Here is a 6,000-nt window from a genome sequence, read left to right as displayed (position 1 = left end):
CATTTAATATCGCTTAACTTCAATAATGTCATGGTAAGCTTATATTCCTCAGGATTTTGAGAAGGGCACATAGTAAGTGCTCAGTAGCTGCTAACTATTTTTGTTACTGTCCTTCTACTTCTCCACCTTGTGTATTCCTCTTTGTTTCAATTCTCCTCACCTTATATTTGAAATAGACACCAAAGTGAAATGACTTTGCTTCCCAGGGTGAATGGAATTTATATGAATTCCTTTAGCAACCAGGATAGAAAGCTAAGTGTGGATCATTGCCTAGATCCAGATCTGCCACATCTAAGATATGACTTGTTATCCTATTGTGGTTGATAATGTTATTGTTTTTATAGAACCTAGTCCCCGAAATATTCAAAGTCCTCATGGACATTATCTAACTGATACCTATTATGTGTGGACAAGTGATATCTTCCTTCTTTCTCACATGGTGAAAAAAAGACCCTAGCAGCTAATGTGTTTACTCAGCAACACTGTGGTAGAGCCATATACAAGAGTCCAGGATTCCCGATTCACAGGCCAAGACACTGCCTTAGTGCAACATCCCCATGCTAACATGTTAATACAAGTGATCAGAAAAAGCGTTTCATACTCAAAGAAAACTGAGACACTGAACTAAATTAAGTTAAAACAGGTTTCTTTTCTGCAGAGCTTCTCAATCTATAATATGTTACTATGCATTATGAATCTCCAATAGAAAGACAGAGACTACTTACTTTTCCAGATATGACTAGTCGGTACACCTACTTAATGATTCTTACTGTACATTTCCTTAGAGGATCTGTTTGGAAGCAGGGAGATAGCCGATCACATTGGCATGAATTCTATTTTTCTAGTTCCCTCCATGTAAAATCAAACTGCCCTTGGAATGCTGAAGAATAACCGTGTCTGAAATTATTCTACCCCCACATCACAGTGGTCCTACCCTGGAGACTAAGATTTCATTCCTCTATCATAGGCCATTACATGCTTGAGGAATTGATCTCCACAGCCTGTCTTCATTCCCAAATTTCCTAATATGTACTTCTTCAAATGTTTTATATATATTTTTTATTTTTTTACATCATTGTTTATTTTTAAACAATATTTGCTTACCCCCACCCCTTCAAATCTTTAAAAAAAAATTTTAAGAGGTGGGCCTCCCTTGGTGGCACAGCGGTTGAGCACTGGGCTGTGAAGCTGCCTGCAGCCTCTGCAGTGCCTGTTCGATCCCTGGCCACCGGCGAGATCCCCGGCCGCAGCAAGAACCCCAGCACAGACCTCTCCTGCCACCCACTGCTCCCCTCAGCAGTGTATTTTGGTAGTCTGCCTGTTCTGTTCCCTGCTCTGGCTCTGGTGAATTCTCTCACCCTCCTGCGCATCTGACTGTACCCAGTGCTTGTATAAATAAATAAATAAAAATCTTTTTTTAAAAAAAAAAAAGATATTTAAAAAAAATTTTTTAAGGGGTGTGCTTTTTATTTTTATTTTGAGAACTTAAAATATAAGAAAGCAAGTCTTTCTAGTTTTTCAAAATAAAATATTGATAGAAAAAATTAGAAGAGGGGGCCTCCCTGGTGGCGCAAGGGGTTAAGACACAACACTATGAAGCTATCCAAAGCCACTGCAGCATGAGTTCCATCCCTGGCCAGGGAGATACCCACATGGTGCAGCAGACCTCTCCTGACCTGCCCACTGCTCCCCTCAGCAGTGTATTTCAGTCAGTCTGCCTGTTTTGCTCCCTACTCTGAATCTGGCGAATCCTCTCACCACCCCCCCCACCAACCTCTGGCTTGTACCCCAGTTATTGTATGCATAAATAAATAAATCTTTAAAAAAGAAAAAATTAAGAGAAATGTCATATTATACAGAAACAAAGCCAAATCTGAGGCGGGGTCACAGAGAGGCAATGACACTCCTAGAAATGGAATTGAAATATCTTCTCTTTTGCATAATGCTGTTGGGTTTTTTTTGTTGTTGTTGTTAGTTTTTTTAACCTCTAAAGTGATTTCTTTTCTGAAATTGACAGCTTGGCTGTTTTACTGAGTCCTCTGAACTATCATGACTACGTTGCTCATTTGGATGTTTAGTATAAAATACTGTGCGGGAAGGAAAGGAAGAGAAAGTTCTGGAAACATCTGCTTTAGAAATATGAAGTAGACTTAAAAATATACGCCCACACTCTTATTATATGGATGTGTGCGATCCAAACTAAATCCTAGGTTATAGAGTCACCTTGGTTATATGAAGATTTTACTTAGCATAGGGGCCATGCTGAGGGCTGATGAACAAGCCTCTCCTGCAGCTGGGGTTCCCTTGTAGTAGGAAAAAGAAAGCACAGTCAACACAGAGAGCCTAAAAGGAGGTAGTATGATAGAGAGGATTTATACTTTCTTTACTTTTGTTTTCTGAAGAGATTTGTAATAGCTTAAACAAAGGACATACAATAAAGTTAGTATCAAGATTATTTAAAGTAAGAGGAAGCCAGCCAGGAAGGCTACCATATATACTGAGTATGTATTTGTCTCTGAGTTTCCTGGCAACCATAACAAAAAGGGAAACAAATTACAAAAAAAAAAATTTCATTCCTGTATCCCAAGCCATTACATGCCTGAAGAACTGATTACCTCCACAGCCTGTCTTGAGTCACATGCCTGCTAATGTGTACTATTTCAACTCTTTCTTTAATTCTTTTTAAAATGTGTGATTTTTCTTTTTTTCTTTTGAAAATTTAAAATGAAACTAGAAGGTAATTGCTTCTGATTTTTCCAAATAAAATATTGATAGAAAGTTAATTTGTAAAGGTAGTGGGTACCTACCAATTTTCCACAATCAAGAACTAAATTCTTTTAAAAAATTTTTGCCCATGGAGGTATCATGTTACCTATAGTATAGCTAAACTATACTACAATGTAGCAGTACTAAAAACAATATGGCATGGGCATAAAAATAGACACATGGATCAATGGAACAGAACTGAAAACCCAGAAATAAGTTCACATACATATCAATACTTAATTTATGATAAAGCTGCCAGGACCACAGAATGGGGAAAGGACAGTCTCTTTAATATAGGGTCTGGGAAACCAGAAGGCCACATATAAAACAATGAGGGTGGATCATGCTCTACTACCAGGCATAAAAATAAATTCCAAATATATTAAATATTTGGATATAAAACCCACAACAATAAAATATATAGAAGAAAATATTGGTGATATGTCCTATGACATATATGGCAAACATGTTTCTGGAGATTTGGCCCCTATGGCAAGGAAAATAAAAGCAAAAGCAAACAATTGGAACTGCTTCAAATTTAAAAAAAAGCTACATGGTGAAAGAAACTATGAGTAAATTAAAAAGACAGCCTACTGGAGGTGAGAAAATATTTACACATTACATAACTGACAAGGAGCTGATATCCAAGATGTATAAAAAATGTATTCAACAAAAGAAAAACAAATTATCCAATTAATAAATTGGCAACAGATCTAAGCTGACAGTTCACCAAAGATATTAATCTGAAGGCCAATAGATACATGGAAAAAATGTTCATAATTGCTTCTAATAAGAGAGATGCAGGTTAAAACCACAATGAGATATCATTTCATACATGTTAGAGTGGCACATATTAAAAAGATCCCTCTGACAAGTGCTGAAGATGACAGAAAGAGGAAACACATGTATGCTAATGGCGAGAATGTAAAATGGCACAACCATAATGGAAAGTGATCTGGATTTACCTTAAAAAACTGAAAATGGAAATAACATTGGCCCAGCCAGCCCTTCTTAGGCTTCTATCCAAGGAATGTGAATCATCAACTCAAAAAATTATACCCTTTACTTTATCACAACACTATTTACAATAGCCAGTATATGAAAGCAGCCTAAATGACCAACAAAGACTGGCTTAAGAAGATGTGGTATATCCACTCTACGGAATACTATTCAGCCATAGCAAAGATGAAATGTTGCCATTTATGGCAAAATGAAAGGAATCCATGGAAATTATCTGAAGTAAAGCAAGTCAGAATGACAAAGATAAATATTAGACATTTACATAGCTCAACAAAGTAAGATGCTTACAAAAACCAATGGACAGCAATAAATGAAGTGAAACTTGTGAAATTAAGAGGAAGGAAGGAGGAAGAAAGGATCCAGAGGATACTAGGGTGGTGGAGTGGGGATACCTTAGTAAGTCAAACGCTGACAAAAAGAAAATTTTAATTGAGAAAATCTTTCAGCAAAAGAGTTACTCATGCCATTGACAAAAGAGTTACTCATGCCATTTTCACCTTGCTTGTTAACTAAACAAAAAGATCAACCAACATTCTTGTGGGAACTACACTCATTTGTCAACTGTGTGAATAGGATGACTACTAATTTGAGGGTTTGGCAAAAAACTAAGGGAAGTGTTTTGTGAGAACCAACTGACTCTATGGAATTTACTATAAAAATTAAGATTTTATTACATGCAAAAAAATTTTGTCACATAGACCTGCACAACATATGTGCAATGTTCTGGCTGGTGGCTTTACAGTCATACAGAAAATCTTCATAGGCCTGTTTCCTGTAAAAAGCTTGGATTGGAGTCGAGATTATTATAGCAAGACCCGTGGAAATATTGTATTGATCTTTGGTGAAGAATAAAATACTTATTATTTAACCTTTTAGTTCAGGGAAGAGGCAGAGAAGCCTGTCAAATGCATCTGGGGAGTTCATTCAAAATATATACCACGCCTTCTACATTATCCCTACTGTCTGTATATCAAATGTCTGTGTAAAATGATTCCAGATGACTTTTTAATACCAATAAATAAATAGGGTAATCTAACACTCATGGACTTGCCACTCCAAATGAACAAATGTTAACATTTAGTCAATGTTTCTTAGACCTGAAAAGTAAATAAAAGGACTAAAACATTACAGATCTAGATGAGTCCCTGTATCAGTTAGGATGGGTGTGACTACAACATAGTAACAAATGTACAATCCCACATTTGTAGTGGCTGAAAATAACAAAGTCTGTTTCTCAATCCTGCCTCATGCTCATTGAGGGACTCTGCTGTCTGTGCCTTGTCCTCCCACACCACCCAGGCTGATGAGGTAGCCTGAAGGAATGAAATCTGAACCAATGCTAGTTGTTAGAGAAAAATGAAAAAGGACATAGTAAATTGTGACTATGGTTCTTAAATTCCACCCAGAGGTAATACTTCCACCCACATTTTATTGGTCTTGGTAAGTCATGGTCACGTCTAACTTCAAAGTAGGTAAGTACAGTCCTCATGTGTGCTTAGAAGGAAAGACAGAATATTCGTGAATGAGGACAGTCTGTCCTGTGCTTCTCTCCCCAGATCTATTTCCCTCTTCGTTCAGAAGCAGCAGCTATCATGAATTCGGAGGGTATTTGGGCCCTGTATTATACCTTTACTACCAAATAGACATATGTAAATTAACATTTAGATTGTATATTTTATAAAATATTTTCCTTTGTGAGAGTTTTTTTAATTGTAAAGTAATACAGAACTTCATTGCTGTCAAGATACATGGCAAAGGATATCCACTTTCTCCCAGATTAACAGTGTACTGTTTCTGGTCCCCAAGGCTGCAGCAGTGGTCACATGTGGGTAATAAGGTTTGCTTGAGTGAAAGTCATTTCAGACCTTCTGGAAAGACAGCAGGCTTTGTCTGAGTCCACGCTCATATCCATAATATTTTTAAAAGATATCATACTTGTATAAGGTCTTACAATTTCTTTAAGTCAGCATTGTGTTTTCAAGATTTATCTATAAATATAGATCTAGCTCATTTATTCAAACTGCTACATAGAATTCCAGACTATCATTACACTGTGACTTATTCATCATTCCCCTATTTTTTAATTATGACACTCGTAGTGTGGCATTGTGATAATGTTTGTCAAGTCATCCAGCAGTAAGTAATGAATTAACTTCTCCCTTATGCATCTAGAATGATCCTAGGTCTGTGCCATCCCTGGGACAGTTCAGAAAA

The sequence above is a fragment of the Talpa europaea genome (assembly GCF_964194135.1).
Source record: "Talpa europaea genome assembly, chromosome: 15".
Taxonomy (NCBI): Eukaryota; Metazoa; Chordata; class Mammalia; order Eulipotyphla; family Talpidae; genus Talpa; species Talpa europaea.
Note: the sequence above shows the minus strand (reverse complement) of the source record.